This window comes from Pempheris klunzingeri, chromosome 1 (assembly GCF_042242105.1).
Source record: "Pempheris klunzingeri isolate RE-2024b chromosome 1, fPemKlu1.hap1, whole genome shotgun sequence".
Lineage (NCBI taxonomy): Eukaryota > Metazoa > Chordata > Actinopteri > Acropomatiformes > Pempheridae > Pempheris > Pempheris klunzingeri.
Window position 1 is genome coordinate 31,853,360 of NC_092012.1, and position 19,683 is coordinate 31,873,042.

Genomic DNA, 19,683 nt, shown 5'->3' on the forward strand with positions numbered 1-19,683 from the left:
TGTAGTAATAATAAGCTCGCGATGGCGATTTACCACAGACTTAAATGTATCATAACCGTTTAATGGATTGCCATTACATTTTGCACACACATCTCATGTCACTAAAGGCGCAACCAGAGGGTTTACATTTTCTGGTTAGGAGCAAATTACCGGGACTAGTTTACAATGGATGCTCATGAAGTTTGGTGCAGACATTTATAGTCACTACAGGCGTCATCTCGTGCTCTTATCAGATCATATACTAAAACTGACATCATTTCCGTCATCCTCATCCTCAGCTGCACTTAGTGTTTAGTTCTAACTAGCAAATGTTAGCATGCTAACATGCCAAACTAAGATAGGGAACATGGTAAATGTCACCGGCTAAACATAGCACGTCAGCGCCGTGTGTGTCTGTATGAGCGTGTTAGCATGGTGAGGTTTGCACTCAGCTCGGAGCACTGGAGTGCCTATATAAAGCCTCAGAGAGACTAGCGTGGCTATACAGTCTTCATCTTGATCTGTTGTCAACTGCGTTTGGTATGTGAACATTGTAAGAATGGACATGGAAGTTCATTTACTTCACTTAAATACATGCAATGCAAACACAAGTGCTACATAAAACACACATTATTTCCTTCATTGGCACTGAACATTGTTATTTTCCTACATGGCTGAGTAAATGTTATGTATAATTAATATAGGCTAGTAATATAATAGTATAGTATTTAACAGAACAAAAGAGATATTTTGAATGCAAAACTATGTTTCTGTGTTGATGTAAAAGAATAAAACTAAACTAAACTCTTTTATTTTACATTAAAACATGAAGTAATATAGCACATTTCAATTACTGGGTAGCTCGGGGTGACACAGAGTTCATATGCAGTGCCTTGGATAAAACTGTATTCTGACCTACATTAGATTTCATGAAACTCAGCTCTAGGGTCGGATTTCTTCTGGTTCTAATTTAAAAATGGACGGCCCTGTGCTGCCCTGGTCCCTAACCTGAAATGCCTTGCTCATGAGCTCATCAACTGTAATTAGTATAAAGTATTATTGACTTAGCAGCCAGTCTTTAGATTCAAACCAGCAACCCTCTGATTAAAACAATTGTAAGGCATATAGTTACATGTGTTACCACATACCCACACACTCACGGATGTCAAACCACACACACACACACACACACACACACACATACAGAAACACACATACTACCACTGTGTGTTGTTCACATCCAGAGAGAAGTGCTCCATTCATAATTAACAAATTCCTCCCTCACACCTCCTGTTCTACCCGGCAACCATTCATTAAAGCAGAGCCACCCTCCCCCAACGTGCATGTTCATACACACACAGACACAAACACACACACACACACACACACACACACACACACACAGACACACGCACAGACATACACAGCACAATTCCAGTATACACCATGCATGCCGATCAGTTGTACTGTTGAAGCAGAATTCTGAACTGTGTGTTAACAGTGTGATCTGATCCCAAATCAATAAGTGGACTATGAAACTGACGTGGGGACAGAGTGACACCTAATCACCAACTGATGAAGAGAGAGTGCACGATATTTTGTTTCAAAGAAAAAGGAAGGTTGGGGAAGAAATGAGAGAGGAAGAGATGGAGGAGAGATGAGAGCGCATGAAGACGAGAGGGGTCGTCTTACACATTTTAATGAGCTCACTGCTGGCGAGAGAACCATGGGACTGGAGTTACAGCCAAGTGTGTGTGTGTGTGTGTGTGTGAGTGTGTGTGTGTGCGTGTGTGTGTGTTTGATCTCTACATTTATGATGGTCCTCTTCCTGTTTGTCTGTTATTACCAAGCCTCTCAGACTCCATAGGAGATCAACAACTAGATTAGGGGCGGCGCAGAACAGACACCACACATCTGGAATACAGCTACTGTGTGTGTGTGTGTGTGTGTGTGTGTGTGTGTGTGTGTGTGTGTGTGTGTGTGTGTGTAAGTCAGTGCCAATTTGCTTTCAGTGCAAATCAACATGTTTGAGGACTTTGTTTGAACTAAAAAGGGACAAGCAATGGTTTAAAACCATGCTTGGTGTGGCTTGTTCTACCTTGCAAAATTACCAAAACCAGTACAGTAGAGCTTCATTCTTAATGCTGATTCACTACTGTTTTATGTCTATGGGGGTTAGTTGTTAACATGCTTTAGGTCAGTAATGATGACAGAGAGCTGGTCAAAAAATATGAAACTCCAGTGCACTATCTGCTGTGTTCCTATCACACAAAAGGGTTGTATTGAAAGTGCAGTCTCAAAAAACCCCTTTTTAACACATCCATCCAATCCCCTATGTTAAAGCAGGTTTACCAAAAACAATACACGGTGTATTAATTAAAAAAGGCAATATTCAACACTGGATACTCAGGCGACTTTGGTGTCCGCTTGCAGGTAAACTGATTTGGGGCTGAACCTGACTGAGGCTCTCTGAAGTATAAAATTAATTTAAAAAAACAACACTCATCATCTACAGTGTGTGTATCTTTCATTTGCAGTGTATTTTATCTAGTATTCCACAAAAAGCTAAATTATGCAGCCTTAGAGTCCTAAAACCGTACGTATAAAACAACTTCCCTCGTCAGTCTCCTCCCAATGGGAAATGGATGTGAAAGTCAAGTTGAAACCAAAAGAGCACAGTCTTTGGCCTTTTGTTCACTCCAACAGCGAAAAAAACCCATATATTTTTGGTTATTCTTGTGTTTTTTTCACTAAATAAGGTGTGTCAGTGATCCCCTCCACCGCCTTTCTGTCTGTCTCTGTCCTGTAGACAGAAGGAGGGACTCCCTCCTGAGAGTACGACTTTTTCCTTCCTCTCCGACTCACTCGCTCCCCTTTTCCTGCTTTTGATCTGCTTCCTGCCTTTAAAGCTCCCTGTGAAAATGCATGTGTGTATGTGTTTGTGAGGTGGACCCACCCAGACAAGGTACTGAATACTAACCTTGCACTGCACTGATGTGGTAGCCTATAATCAATAATTCTGTAGTAGTTCCTATAAAACTGAATCCCATTATTTTATTATAAAACACTACGCATCAATTGTACTATAAGCAACAACTAGGCTGCTTTTTGTTAGTGTAGGAAAAGAAAAAGGAGTGTCATCTCGAATATTAATGTGTGCATTCACGGTGTAGAATAAGGTGTACATTTTAGAAACCATGTTCTATATCTATATATGTAACACACACTGTATATTTTGTGGTTAAAGTCCGAAACAGATTTGATCATGTTTAGTCACAGACCAGGAAAAGTGTTAGTCCGGCCAGTGAGGGGCAAAGTAACTATTCTTACTTGACTGACAGGTTTGTTACGGTTTCCATGACAGCACAGATCTTGGCCTGTTGCTACGGTGAGGATCAGAATGTTTGTTGCTAAGGTCAGATTGTCTGCTGCTATGGAAACGAGTGCCTAAACTGCACTGCAAGAGAGAGAGAGAGACAGAATACCACACACACAGACAGTATGAAATCACACACACACACACACAGTAACCTCACTGTGAAAACCGGAAGAGGGCTTATAGCAGAGAGGGTGGGGACAGGAACAGATAAACCAACACACACACACACACACACGCACACACACACATCCTATTGTGGAAATGATTATGGTATTATGTAAATGAGGATTTACACTGTTTTATTAAAGTACATGACTTTCAGAGACACATACAATATAGAGTCCAGCAGCCCTTCAAACGGGAATCAAAAAACAGGATACAGAAATGCAAAAAAAACTTTTCTAAAAAGTTTTTCCATCAAATCATCCACTAACACTCAGCTCCCGTCACCACCAGATACACCTCACCTTGTTAATAACCTGGTGGGATCACAGGTGCTTCATGATTCCAGTTACAAACACACACAGGCACACACATATATATGCTTTGTATACTGTTGCTTTCCCAGAGAATGTCAATGAGCCTCTTTAAACAGTCTGCTCTCTAATGATAACATGCTCTCTCTCTCTCTCTCTCTCTCTCTCTCTCTTTGCCTGGGGCATCTGTGGCCTTCCCACCAGTGCATCTCCATGGCAACTATTATCTATAATCTTGCAGAGGGATTCGTCAGCCTCTGTCCCTCCATTTGCTTCGCAATGCAAGCAAACGTGCGACTGCAAAAGTGAATGGTAGCTATGACCAGACAGCCAGTGGAGGTGGCTACATGCATCTACCACGTATCTGCATGTGTGTGTGTGTGTGTGTGTGTGTGTGTGTGTGTGTGTGTGTGTGTGTGTGTGTGTGTGTGTGTGTGTGAAAAAATGTTACAACACAAACAAGCTGTTTCCATACAACTGTCAGCTGAGTTTGGAGTTTGTACCATTCAGAATATGTAACATGGACTTAGTGTGAGGCGAGCAGTGAGGGAGGAGCCTGTTATTACTATATTATACTATAGAGGGGCACCTGTAGTCTTGCTGTCAGCTGAAAGATTGATTGATTGATTGATTGATTGGTTGCATAGTTCTTAAAAATCTTATGTAGCACAAAGTAATCAGAAAATAGGTCAGTTATCTTTGTATGTATGATTGATCCTGTCAGGTGCTGTTGTCAAGTTACAATGTTGTAAAACCACAAGGAGCTTTGGTGCATCGGCAGACGTTAATTGATATTCAGTGAGATTGTAGGTGAAGTCAATTACTACATAATGTCAACACAGTCAAGCATTAACACGCACAGAAATGATCCTGTTCTGTAGGAACAGTAGTAATTTCCTACAAACTGTAATAGCAATGCAGGAGCACTAGTCCGGATATCAGAAATGGGAAGATGGTGGCGTGGGTGTGATAGGTGGATAAACTGCAAACAACAAACACACATAGATGATACTTTCTGCCTGATGCCATGACCTTCACATGCTGGAAATAAGGCAGTATAGGAGGAAGGAGGAGGAAACATTAGAAAGAGCAAAATTATGTGCTAGGTGATACGTGAAGAAAAGGGAATATGGAGTTAGGAATGACGTTGCTTTTGTGTCTCGGATGGCATAACAAGGAGGAGGGGGGGGGGGTTAATGCCAGAGCAGGTGAGGCCGCGGTTGCCAAGGTTACAGACGTCTGCAGCAACTGCCTATCTGTTTCTCTGACACGGGCATCTCTGCGGTGACACAGCAAGAATAAGACGGGGGAAGAGTCCGATCAAAAGAGAGACGAGCAGGGAGAGACAAAGGGGAGGCAAAGAAGGAGGTGATGAGGAGACAGATTAAACAGGAGAAGACAGGCAAAGACCAAGAGAGTGCAGTAGTAGCAGTGCCAGATAAAGGGGAATAATTCATGAGGCCTTGACTCTCCTCTCACTATGAAACCAAGTTGGGCTTCCCAGACAACCAGGCAGCCAGTCGCCCTGACCAAAACAAGCCATCGGTCTCCAGTACTACAGCATCGACGCACTCTGAAGTGTATTCCAGGGTAAATCCTGTGCAGAAAACCTCAAATACCGCATGCTGAAGGAATGCATTGCAACATGAAACATTATACTTAAGCAATAAGCCTCAAGAGGCAGTGATTTGGAAGGAAAACTAGTGTGACAGCTCATTAGGTTTACTAATCAATAATGCAGCTTAACAATGTGGTGAGCAAGCGCTATTGTAAGTGATGATAAATGGTAGTGAGTTATTAACATGGCATAATATAAACAGCTTTGAATGTGTGTCAGCCAGAATTCCGAAAAGGAGCATCTTATCATAGCAGTGAATTGGCACAGCTACCCTGAACCCCGTCGCAACACATCACACGTTCACAAGAGTGTGACTGTTGACTTGTGTGTTTTTACAGCCAGCGCATCAATTTTAAATGAGCTCACGGTGAGTCTGTTTACCTGCCTGCCTTCTGCTCAGATCACAGGCAGGAGAAGTAAAGGTATGATGGCCTTTAAACAAACTAGTTTGTGCAATCACAGCAGAAGGTATACGAGAAAACAGCATGCCAGAATGCTATGCCTCTGGAACCTAATGTTTTAAATACAGAATTTAAAAGACTGTAGAGAGCTCTAATGCCTGCTGAGCTCTATCTTTATTAGGAAAAATTCTTTTGGACTGTGAAACAATATGTGAGTGAGCCCCTTTACTTTGTATTGTGGCCATTTTATCCAACACGGCAGTAAAAACACTACACCAAACTTACCACAACCTTTCCCCAGTACACCGCGCTTCATTCACCAAATGTTTGGTTGACCAAATGTTCACTGGGTTGGTGTCTGAGGTTCTGATCAGCCATGCGACTTGCCACAATGCCACAATGCTATCATCTTTGTAAAGTAGTTTTTACCCAACATACAAAGTTTAAGAAGATGCTGGATTTTGAAGGTGAAATAGTTTGACCTCCAAATTATTTTTTTCTAAAATTCAAACTGGCCGTTTTGTGAGCAAAAATCCAACTAAAATATTTGGAGCTTCAACAGGACTGGAGCTACAAGTTGTCCTGTCAGACATTCTTCAAGCTGACATTCACACACACACACACACACACACACACCACAACATGCCAGCTTTGACCTCTGATCTCCTCCCGGTCCCACGAAATCACAAGGTCATGGCGAGGTCACGTCCTGTCAAAACACATCTCTCCACCGCAACCGCTGTTGCCATGGTGACAGGAGGATACGTTTTTGACAGCTGATGACAGTTGAGCTGACATGCGCTCTCAAAATAGTATAAAATAATAATAAATAATAATAAAAATATAACTTAAATTAACCATTTGCCATTTTAATCAATATGAACATTTGCAGTGGTGAAAATGAGTGTTAACAAGGGAGACACGTAGTATTTGTTGGGGTTTTCAGAGTAATTAGCACAGAATTAACAATGTTGAGGGGAAAAAAAGTATCATTACTTTCCCTGTCTGTCATGTTTTGTATAAACCTGCTGCTCTTTAAAACCACTGCTGCTTATCAGACACTGTCCTCAGCGACCCATCACGCTGGAGAGTTCGACCCTCATGAGTGTCCGCTGTGATGAACCTGAACAATCAATGTTCTGGTCCAGTCTGGTTGATTTCCACGGCCAGTCAGTTCTGTCCCCAGTCTCCTCAAAGACTGCACTGCATTAATAAATCATTATGAAGTGGTGTTGCCACAACAAAAACAAGAAATCTCTTCATCTGACCAATTTAATTTTATTCATGGTGTGAAATAATCAAGTGCACTGTGTGTTCAGCTCACTGGGATAGTTTGCCGCTTTCACAAAATAGACATCTCACTGATTTCACATGTTAAATTGGTTTCAGTCATGGAAAGAGACAGACAGACCATGTGAGTTGGACACTTACAGTTCTGTCTGGATGATGCTGTCTGATGTCTGGAAAGACAAACTACTAAACAGGGCAGAACTAAAGGTATCTGGCTCCTGCTTTTACAGAAAATCCAGCTCTCCTTTTGAAAAGAAACCACACAAGTCACATGCCCAACACTGTATAAAATTAAATTATTGTATAAAGCTAAACTTGAATATCAAAATGTTTGTATGATGTAGGACGTGTTTAACTTACTTTAAGCTAAGATACTGTAAACTGTGTAGTGTTTATAGCTAATTCAGCCCTGATTATCTACTATTAAAGCCTCGGAGTACTTATATTACCCATCACAGTAATTAGCCCTTCAAGCTTTTCCTTGTAATCTATAATTATGTACTTATTACAGTTATCATACTGTATCTTTCATTTTGTTTTGGACTGTATATTTGGACTGTATAACATGATGAGACTGCCGGAAATAAATGGCACGTAGGCACATATGACATAGATCCAGCAGCCTATAACATCCAGCAGGAAAGGTCCAAGCTCTTATCACTACTATTTAAGGCTGATGGCCTTATCACATCACAAATTGTGAATTCGACATCGCACTGACCATTTCGAATGAGAGCGCTCAAACTGAACTAGTGGACAGACAATTCAAACGTTATAGAATCAGTCAGCCTCTGGGAAGTCAGCTTGGCAGCGACCAAGAAGCCTTTTCTACACCAACAGCACAAAACAAGACTTCTGTTGCTTGAAACTGGAGATCCACAGGAGGTAAACAAAATAACATGACCAACTGTGTAATGCAATCCAATGCAATAATCCTGCAATGAACTGTGAACTGTAACATTGTATGTTATAATGTTATGTTCTTGCTTTCATTGTGTCAGAGAAATGTCCACTGATTTGGTCATTTTTAGTTAAAACAAACATTGTTGGTGAGAATATTTAATTAATTAATTAATCCACATCAACCACTCATATGAGATTGGCAACAAGATGGCCAGTGAAAGCTGAATGATGCGTAGGGAACCTGACTCTATGTGTGCATGTGCGCTGTTGTTCTAGGGATAACAGCATGTTAAACTCTGCCGGCTCTGTGTCTTAGTTTTCTATCTTAGTTGCACTCCCTCCCTTCCTCTTTGTCTCTCTTTAATACTAGCTGAATCCTGTCTAAGGGAGAGATGTGTGCCTTCCTGTCATGTGGGAATAACCGTCCAAACAACCTGACAGCTCAAAGCACTGACTTGAGAGCCTAGAAGCCAAAAAACAGCATGATATCAGTTTTCTGTATACTCCGGCTGCACAGTAATTCTCTACTTTCTCACATGCACCTTAAGTTCCATCCAATTACATTGTGATGCACTGCACTCTGTGTTTTCATCACATTTCGATCACTACAATTAGAAATAGAATTTGTCTGCCTCCCTGACATTTTAAGAGCTGATAAAACAGCCTATGTGATGTTCATGTTCATGATTCTGAAAATCTGACATCACTGCTCAAGGGTTCCCGAGACCGGTTGGAAAACAACTGGCCGTACAATTCTCGTACCCACCAAACCCACAAGTACAGATGTACACGCACATACTCCGAGGCCCAGCGCCTTGGACCCATTAACATGCAGGATACTGCAGAACAGTGAGTGTGCTGGTGTTTAGAGTGGAGTCAGCTGGGCCTGGGAAAGCATGCACATTCTCTGGCTTTGATTACAGAGGCTTTAAATCTCTCTTACACACACACACGCACAAAGACGCACATGAATATACAAACTGAAGTAAAGACACACACTCTTTCCCAAGAGACTAAGACAGGGCTGAACGTCAGGCCTCCAGACAGGGCACATTTACTCAAAAAAGGGGGATTGCTGGCAGAGGACAGCTTCTGCTGCTAAAAATACCCCCACAGAAAGTGAAAAGGCAGGCCAGCTTACATTGTCATTACACAAGGAACAGTGGAAAAATGTAAAAAGACGCACTTAAAAGTCTTTCCCCTGAATCTGTGTCCCTGCCTCTGTTTACCAGTGAGATGAGAAATGTGTGCTGTAAAGTAAAATGCAAGTTGATAGATTAGTGCTGTACAAACACTGCTGTCCTCATTCTACCTGATGTAGCCTCTAAACTGTGAGCACAAATCATAGGCTACTGTGTGAATAAAAGACTGGCTGTTTGGATGTTTGGCCCCTTTGCTCTCCGGAGTGAAATCATGCCTGTGTCTGTGATGGATGTGCTGTACAGCCAGCAGTTATTGTTTCAATTTAGCTGAATTCTATGGAGCCACGAAACTGACAAAATGTAGCAGAAGTTTATCAGACAGGTCAAAAATATACCAAGATACGCCAATACTAATGCATTTAAAAATCCTCTGCCATGGACAAACAATATCACAGCATCATCATACAGTACATTAGAGTTTCAAATTTCCTTTACTCTGATCGAGCAACCTGACACTGAACTAGAATCAATGAAAAGCAAAATCAATTGAAAATACATTTGTGCACCTTAGCAACCTGATATTGATCTGATATCTTTCCTCTCATCGATATAAATGTCAATGTTTGAATTCCAGTTTGAAGTCTGATGTCAGTCCTGCAGTACCTTTCATACAGTGACTGTCACACCAGGACAACATCGAAAAATTCTACACCCAGACCAGAAATTCTTGTCCGTTGATTGTAATCAGATGAGAATGCTGAACAGTAAACACTCCTGTTTGAACAAAGCTGCTGTTTGATGTCAGCACATGCGACGGTGCTTCTCTCACTACCGGCTGTTGAGAGGCTGATTTTCTGAGCTGTCTGCACTTCGTAACCTCTCGAGGCTTCGTGACACATGATCCCAAAGAGCTCTCGCTGCTCAGGCAAATACTTTGATAGCCACTCTGTTTTATGTTCAAGTGAAAGCTTATCTCCCTAACATATTTTTGTCACCTTGTGTGTGCGTGTGTGTGTGTTGTTATATTCTCCAGTGCCAAGTGTTGGGATGGTCAGCTAAACAATATTGTCACCGCTGGGCAATTTCCTCATTTTGCACCCGCAACAGATCGGAAAGGATCAAACATTCATGCATAAAGAACTGAGGTTAACACTGTAAACAAGCCTGCATATCCATGCTGTCAAATGAGTCATGTAGTCAAGTCCAGAGTCTTGTTGGGTTTTTTTTCCCTTAAAATAACAAAAAAAAAACTGTTGCCAGTAGGGTGACATCATGTAGCTTTTTCTCTCACCAACGAAAATCTCCAAAAATGGTCTTGAAACAAGGAATATCCCTGTATTTGTGTATATGTGAACTCACTCTGTGTGGCACATGTCTTCAGGAAAATCACATAAAAGGAATAGTTCAACATTGTGGAAAATACACACTGGAGAGTTAGATGAGAAGGTTGATAACACGCTCGCAGTGTGTGCCAGCAGCTGCAGCTATAAAACGTGTCAATCCCAAGAATGATGGAAGCATCCTTTTGGTTGATCACAAACTAGCTCATATGTCCATCCCTGGTGCAGCAGTTATGACCTATCAAATTTAGATTGTGACCTGCAATCATGTATTCTTGTCAGTTGATGTTTTATAGAGCAAAACAATAAATCTGCCTCCACAGGGAGGTCAGAGGTCAGGAAATCATCTCATGGAGGTGGTAGGGAATCAGCGTCTTGCTCAAGGACACTCGCAAGGCTCATGCTTACCGAAATGAGGGCTTTGCTCACAATATTCCATGAACTCTAGAAGAAGAGTAGTAGTAACTAGGAAAGAAGCTCTCTCACACACACACATTACACGAAGCCCTCAGGGTGACAGCTCGTCATGGCTTCCTTACACATTGGTTTGCACGTAGAGCACATACAGAGGCTTGAGGACATGACTAACATACATGATCGTGCCCTGCGTGCGAAGGTGTTTGGAATTCACGGCTCATTGTACTTCATGGCAGCAATTACAAACTGCCATACAGAGCACACATGCGTATCTGCCTGCACACCTACACGGACACAGCTTCACATATGCTTACGTGCATCAACAGTGAGAACACGTGCTTGAGGATATTCACATGTTAGCATGCACAATGGTAGCAACGCACTCACACAGATGGTATCTACTGTAGCATGTTGGCTGCATGGAGGCATCATATGAGCTGCTTCAGGGTAAGAGAGGTGGAATGTGCATCTGAGTGTACACACTTACATATGCTGGATATTAAAATGTGTCGTACTGTAACTATAATGCCTGTTTTTAATATCATTTACATTATCAGGAACCACTAAATGCAACAGATTACATCAACCATCTTAAATAGTAAAGACTTAAATGTTATTTGAATGCCTGTTTATATTCTGGGGGTACAGTCTATCACTTAACATGGGGGGGGGGGGGGGGGTTGTAAAGCTCTTTGTGGCACAATTATGATTGAATTCTGAAAAGACACACAGAAATTGAATATGCATAAAACTGGACATATAGTGAAGCGGTATAACCGGTAAGAGCTGAGCTGTCAGACTAGAGCTAGGTTTTGGCTGTGCTGAGTCACACACTGCAGTGGTCTAAATATAGCATTGTGGGTAATGTAGTCTGGGCATCATGCATGCTCCTCTGCCTTTCTGGGCACTCCTGACCCCCAGAGATAAAGCATTAAAGAGAACCGGATTGAAGGAAAATTATCAGAATGAGAAAGTGATGGGGCACTACTCCTCTACACTAACAGCAATCTATAGCGACGGATAATTTAACATCCATACACAGCAAAGTCAGGGTAGCATCAAATGAGCCCTCTCTCTCTCTTTCTCTCTCTCTCTCTCTCTCACACACACAGTCAGGCACATCATTGGTTGTCTGAGAACACTTGCAGGAGGTCAGGTAGCTGTGGGAAACACTGTTCTGCTAGTACTGCCAATGGCTCTCTCTCTCTCACTGAGGCTGTCTCTAACAATGCCTCCATCCAGCGTCCAGCAACTCTCAAGCAAACTGTTGACATACCACCACAAATAACAAATAACTCAGGAGTTTTCCCATCAACTGGTTGAAGTGAATAAACAGGTTTCTTGTGCAGAATAAGTCTGTGCGTGCGTGCGTGCGTGCGTGCGTGCGTGCGTGCGCGTGCGCGTGTGCATGTCCTCGTCCACGCGCCACTGTTGCCATGGCAATGCACCCAGTGGCAGAGCCGCAGAGATGAAGGTTAGCAGAAAAGAAACAAATAGGTGAAGATCAAGTACACGACAGCTACCTGTATGCAAATCATGAAGGGCAAACGAAAGCAGATTGGTTTTGAACTGTTACCTTTATCATTATCTAATCATCTTTAAAAAAAGATTCAATTGCAATAAGCATTAGTTACAGCTTGAAGTGTACTGAGTAATATTTTGTTGAGTCATAGGCTGGCTCCTGTTTGTCAAATAGGAAAATATAATTGTTTGGGCCATAGTTAGAGAACAACTTGAAAAAATGCAGACCACTAGTCACGATGACCACGATGAAATATGTGCAAGCGCATTTTCCTGGTAATTATTCAGTAACTCGCCTCACCAGTACCTGAAGCAATATCCACACACAGCCCACTTAAAACTACCCCTCAAACCTGCAGAGCGTGAGTGATGTTAAAAAGGTAGATTTTAGGTGATGAATCCCTTTAAAGTTGGAGAAAGGGCTGGGATTAAACATGTAGCTTTGGTCATTGCGGTCACGTTTTACAGAATAATGTAGTCAGATGTAGTCAAGGGAGAGTCCTAGCAGTGGAAAAGCTGTGTGTGTGTGTGTGTGTGTGTGTGTGTGTGTGTGTGTGTGTGTACAGCTGAGCCAGCAGCAGCCACACCAGTTATCACGCCTGGCTGATGGCTGTTAATGCTGCGGATTAACACCTAACTCTCACTAACTCTGAGCACACACATGCACACACACACACACAGATACACACACACAGATACACACACACAGATACACACAAAGTTCACCCGAAGTGCTGCAGGAGCCGCTTCAGTGTTTTGACAAATTCAGTACAAGTTACAAAAACGAAACGATAAAACCAGAAATCATACTGAAAACACTGCGTTTCAAAAGAAGTTGTTGCAGCAGTGAACAGACATTTAGGAAAGACATCACGCACACATGCACACACACACTCTCTTACATGCATGCCACTCCTCACTCCAGCCTCTTGTCTCATTAAACAGGGCTTGGCCTTGGAGCAGCAAGACTCACTGAGCTCAGCTTCCCATGCTTACTGAGGGAGTGCTTACTGAGGGAGTGCACTGCATGTGTGTGTGTGTGTGTGTGAGTGTGTGCGTGTGTGTGTATGTATGTAACAGAGCATGTCTTGTGTTGTTGACCTCTGGGACAATACTGCACTGTGACATCAGGAAATGTCCTTAGAGAGCTGCCAGAGACAGAAAGAGGGATGGAGGGAACGAGGAGGGCAAAGGAGGAATAGGAATTATGGGAGGCGGGATCTGATGGGAGAAATGTGTTGGGAAGTAAGAGGGAGCAGAGGGGAACAACAGAGGAGGAAGAGGAAAGTGGCATTTGGGGTGAGTGATGAGGGCAGAGGAAGCACTGGAGAGCTGGATGAGTGAGAAAAACTCTCAATGGAGGAAGGAGAGAGAGAGAGAGAGAGAAAGAGGGAAAGAGATGGGGGGAGGCTGCAGGGAGGTAAATGCACACAGTGGCTGAGGCTTAATTAAAGACAATAATGTTGTTTTTTGTAGCCCTCCACAACAACAGGCCTCTCAGCCATGGCCTACTTTCAGATGGAAAAGGGTGAGAAAGAAAGAAAGAACAGATTTAAAGTATTTATTTCTTGCTTTTGAAGAACCACTTAAGGATGCATTGTGCAGTACAGGATTATTCCAGTTTATTACAACTTGGGAAATTCTAATGAGCCTTGTTCACAAGTTTCTTTTTCAGTTTTAAAGACAAACCAATTAATTGGTTGAGAAAATAATCAAATATGAGCGGCGTATGAACATCTCAGAAGCCTGCACACTCACACGTGACATGTTCTTCGTTTAACCGGCGAATAAGAGAAAACGAGGTATTGTTCTGTATTGAGCAGCCAGCCTAAGGTTTGGAGGTAACTAGCTTAGCCCCTGTAGCTGCATGCAGCGCTCCACAAAGCCAGCTAACCAGATAAAATGTCAAGGTAATGAAGCATTGCTGGCATTTGCAACTGTGATATAATTACAGAATTTCAAATTGTACTCCCTTAAAGTATGTTTACTCGGAACGCAAAGAAAAAGTTTGCCTTACGTCACTCACTGGAATTTGCATTTGTGTGTTATTTTTGTTGTCATGTTTTCATGAAGCAGATTTTGCCTCTGGATAGGTGCACATTTTTCACTTTGCATTCTGTCTGCATGCACAATTAGGCAACACTACCCGTTAGTTAGTGCTGCTGCTAAATAATGTCTAGCTGCTTTCTGTTACTATCTCCACATAACATGGTTCAGATAATCTAGTTAGCTGTTGGTGTATTTAAAAGCCATCTGATTCCCTGACCGCACCACTGGAATATCCGTCTGGAGGAGACAAAATGCAGACACTTTAATTGTGACTATAATGCACAATGTATTCAGTGGGGTTGAGGTAAGGTCACTAGCTGACTAATCCTGACGCTAACCTGGTTATATATAGTACAAAATCCCAGTTCAACCCCTTTGGTAGCCTGATCAACCGTATCAGATCAACTATACACCCTGCTGACCGTGAATGGCATGCTATCTGTGAAATGCAATTAAGCCATCTTGCTCAGATTTCTCCTCTTCTCTTGGCAACAACATGTCTATTTTTTTCTCTGCCACTGCTTCCATCTCTCTCTCTCTCTCGCTCTCTCTCTCTCGCTCTCTGTCTCTCTCTCTCTCCTTGTTGCCTGGCAACCATGCTCATAAATGTGATCCCACTTGCCTGGGATTGGCTGAAGGGATGGCAGACCCATGTCGGAGTCAGAGCGAGAAAAGGGGGAGACATGCATGCATCACACACAAAAGGTACAAACTCAACTGAAATGCAATAAACTGTTCCCATCGCATGTCATTTCAACAGGCTGAACCAGGCACGTGTGTGTATGTGCGTGTTCGGTCACAATCGCTTGGCATGCTCACTGCAGAGCCTAAATGTTTACACACACATGCCTGTAAGCTAATATGCATGCATGTTAGAATTGCATGTGTAGGGGTGAGTATGTGTGTGTGTGTGTGTGTGTGTGTGTGTGTGTGTGTGTGTGTGTGTGAGTGAGTTATGGCATTAACTATGAGGTGGTCCTTGCAGGAGGGTGCCACGCTGCGAACTGAATAAGGGAAAGCACTTTTGCTGAGTTATGTGTGTGTATATATGTGTGTGTGTGTGTGTGTGTGTGTGTGTTTATGTGCATTATGTGTGTGTGCGACTGTAATAACTTAAGTGGCCTCACATCCGAGTGTTACCTCTCTTCCTCCCGCCCAGGGAGTCATCAGTGCAGCCAGCATGGAGCGCTCTGCCGGGCAGCCAGCTAGTTAATGAGGGAGTGCTGAATACTTTCTTATTGCAGAGTGAACACACACACACACACACACACACACGCTCACACACACTCAGCAGACGTGCTTTGAAGCAATGGCATACAAGCAGATACTTTTGTTTCTGTCACTGTGTTTAGTTAATATATTGTTTTACCCCATTCTATTCACCTCCTCTTGTTATATGCAGGCTGAATATGCTATAATATGCCTTAATAGCCTCTCTCTCTCTTTCTCTCTCTGTCACACACACACACACACACACACACATACTTCAAGCACTTTGCTCAGTAGCTAATGTTTAGGGGAGTAGCTCAAGTCATTTGAAAAAAAAAAAAGAATTACAATTTAATTTATAATTATATATATATTGAGTTCTAACACCTGGACACTACATGTTGCAAGTGAATGAAAACAAGTAGTTGACAAGTCTAAACAGTTAGTTAAAAGTAACTGGATGACAAAGTGCAAAATAAAAACTTGACTAACTAAAATAATGGCTGAAATAGTTATATTTCGCTAAAAGCTATAGATAAATGGTTGAATTTATAGCAAGCTTAACATAGTTCAGGTTAGCCTAATCCTTTAAATTAATGAATACATTGAAGAAATAGCTAAAAGTAACGGATACAGTAAATAGTTGAAGCTTTGACAGTTACATTGTGTGAAAAAATATATTGTAACAATGTCTAGTCATAGTTAAGTTATTGGAGTGGTTGATAAAGGCTTACTTGAGTTAATCTGACAGGGCTGTGGGGGTACGTCTAAACGAAAGTTTGGGAGCCACTGACTTAGCTGATGGTCGTAACCACAGCGACGGCACAGGCCTGCTGCTGAAAACTTCCCCACAACAGTCCTCTGTCCATTTTCTGCCACCGTTACACTCAATGCTCTCTCAAGCTCTGTCTTTTCATGCAGTCGTCACTCCATTCCTCAGAGATCTGGAACAATTCTCAACTGTTGGTCTGCATCATTTTACTACCATTTAAACACATTAGCTATCATTTCTCCACACAGCACCACTGTGCCGGAAATCTGAGGGTCTCTATTTACTGCAAATCAATGTGCTCTTCTTTGTGTAAAGTTTTAAATGTGCTGCGTGTTGCAGGATTAAACACCAATAAATCATTCTCAAATTAAAATTCCTACCTTGGTGAAATTACTATGAACGCATGAGAACACGGTCAGCATCATCAGTCACACCAGCGGTATTATTAGTGGTAGTGTTTCTCAAAACCAAGACCACATTTCCCATAAATTTCATTGCTTCCTGCCCCCCCCTGCACCCTTCCTTTGGCTTCACTGAACACGATAAACATGTTGGAAATGAGTTTTCAGGCCTCTTTTCTCTCCGTTCCACCATCTGCAGCTGAGATAAACCTTCGTCCTGCTTCTGCTCACTTCTTGTTTAGCCGACAAGCACTTTTTATGCACAGATTTGGGGTTTAATAGGCAAAAGCATCAAGACAGTGTGGCAGAGAACATCTTTAAAGTGCTGGCAACATTAACATGTTAATATTGTAATGAATTTGAAATACTTAACTCCCTAAATATTAGATAGAACTGCAGCTCTACAGATCTTGCAGTGGTTTCTCTCAGTCTGTCTTTGCACATCTATTCTATGATGGTGTTACATTTTCAGTGCATATCATCTAGGATCTCTAATTTTATGGCCTTGAACAATACATGTACTGTTATAGTGACAGTGACTGTGACATTGAAAGGACCAACATTTACATTTTTGCCAGTTTAAAATGCAACCAAACCTGTTTTAGGGAAGATACTCTCACACAGAACATTTTCATTTGTTTTACCATCTGACATTTTATTACGTTACAAGTCTAAACAATGAAGGAGGGATTCTACTCCGCGTCTACATGCATGGCATTTGTGTGTGTGTGTGTGTGTGTGTGTGTGTGTGTGTGTGTTTGGGCTAGGCGGTTTGTTGAATTTGTATGGTATATTGATGTATTTTCAAATGAGATAAAGAATGAGTCAATATCATTTAAATCAATGAGTAGCACGAGCAGTAAGCACAATGCTGACAACCACAGTGAAGGTGGCTGTCTGTGAGGTCTGTGACAGTGAGAGAGCCAGCTGAGATATACAGCTGTTTTCACACAGTCAACTGGTGATTTTTCCAGATTAGTTTTCCCAAATAGTATTTCCTCAGTGGACTAGCAGGTGCAGAAACTTTTAAAATGTTGAGTCTCTCACAACAAACTGTTGACTTAGACCACTGTTGGGGACATCACATAGACTTACACTGATTTCCTGGAGGTGCGCTCATCCTTACCATAACCACTACTTGCCTAACTGTAACCTTAACCCTAACCTAACCCTAACCACTGACCAAAAAAAGCTTTTTTCCAAATGGGGACACGGCGTTTGTCTCCAATTGGACAAGCCTTCCCCAGTTACCTGGTCTTTAGTCTGAATTGTTTTCTTGAAGACAACTTAAGTCAGAACACACACACACATCTGCATACACAGTTGCACTTTACTACTGTTACTTATGCCAAGTGGTCATAGTGTGAGTCCTGGGACTGACCCAGGTTTTACAGCTGCTACTGCAGAGAGACTGTGTGGAGACAAAAAGAGAGAGATGGGGGGACTAAGGTAGATAAAGAGATGCATCATCATCATTATAGACAACATTATCATCATCGGGGGAATAAGGAGAGAGGAGATGATGAGGAAAACAGTCAGTGTTTTTCTTTCTCAGAAGGATACAGCAAAAGCTCTTCAGACCTCAAAGAGCCAAACTAGAAAGCAGCTGCAAGTTGGTAACATTCAGACAAACTGTAGTTTCTACAATCATCACATCAGGAAATACCAAACACACAATGAAATCATTTTACTGCTCTGTCAGCAACTCAAACTCTTATGATACCACCAGGTACCTCAAATATAAGAATATAGTAACAAGGAAGGAACTAAAAAAAAGCCTTATTGTAGTGAAAATCAATCAATCATTGAAAATTATTTAAAAAAGCCAACATGTTTCGACCAATATAAGTCTATGTCGGGGATTCCAGTTGTTCTATTTTTATATTTGGAGTGCCTAGATTGTCTTCCTCTTTGTAGCTCCATGTTCCCTGTTTTCCATAAGCATCAAACGCATTTTTGATCTCCATTTGATAATTCAGCGCCCCAGAACCTCTGCATGAAGAGAGCTGGAACAAATAAGAACAAACTGAAAGTGTATGATGATGCTGCATAACATTTTGTAGCTCACTCATCATCAAATCGCCTCAACGTGAAGACGCACTGGATATCACTGCAACGATAGCCTCACACAGTGGAAGAGGAAAAGGGTGGTAACAGCAAGTGGCTGATACAATCGCCAAAGAATGCACAACAGATGACTAGTGTGGCACAAATTTTATGAAGATTTCCAAGAAAAACAAATATCCAACCAACTACAGCATATCTTTGCCTATGCAGGCCTGATCTAAGAACAATGTCGTATCATGTTGTGATAATTAGCAAAGCTTTCGGGGTTGGTTAGTGATTTAAGAAAACCCATCATAACCATAAGAGCTCACCCTGATCTCTCTCCTCTCAAATGGTCAAGCACCAAACCAAAGCTAAAATGTCATTTCAATATGAATGTGCCTGTTTCATATCAATATGAATAAGATCACATGAACAGAGAGCCAACAGAATCCGTGGTGTTCCACTCCATCAAAGAGTCCAACGAGGCCAATAAACCACGGCTGCTTAAAACTAATGACGTAACAGCAGCCAAAATTGGACAAAGCCTAAAATGAACCGTGACGTGTTTGTGTGAGAAGATTTTGAAAGACTGAAAGCAACCTTCTTTCACAAATAATGCTGTACTGTATGCAGTGTGTGTGTGTCTGTGAATGTCTGCTCACTAATGCTGAAGCATGAAGAGGACCAAATGCAAAGGTTATTAAAGAAGGCAAACACACCACACACGTCTACACACA

General features: G+C 41.9%; 1 protein-coding gene across 1 annotated transcript in view; it reads right to left on the minus strand.

Moving 5' to 3' along the window:
• The window catches only part of mtss1lb (MTSS I-BAR domain containing 2b), a 65,517-nt gene that overhangs the window by 15,205 nt on the left and 30,629 nt on the right, over window positions 1-19,683 (minus strand). The window lies entirely within an intron of this gene.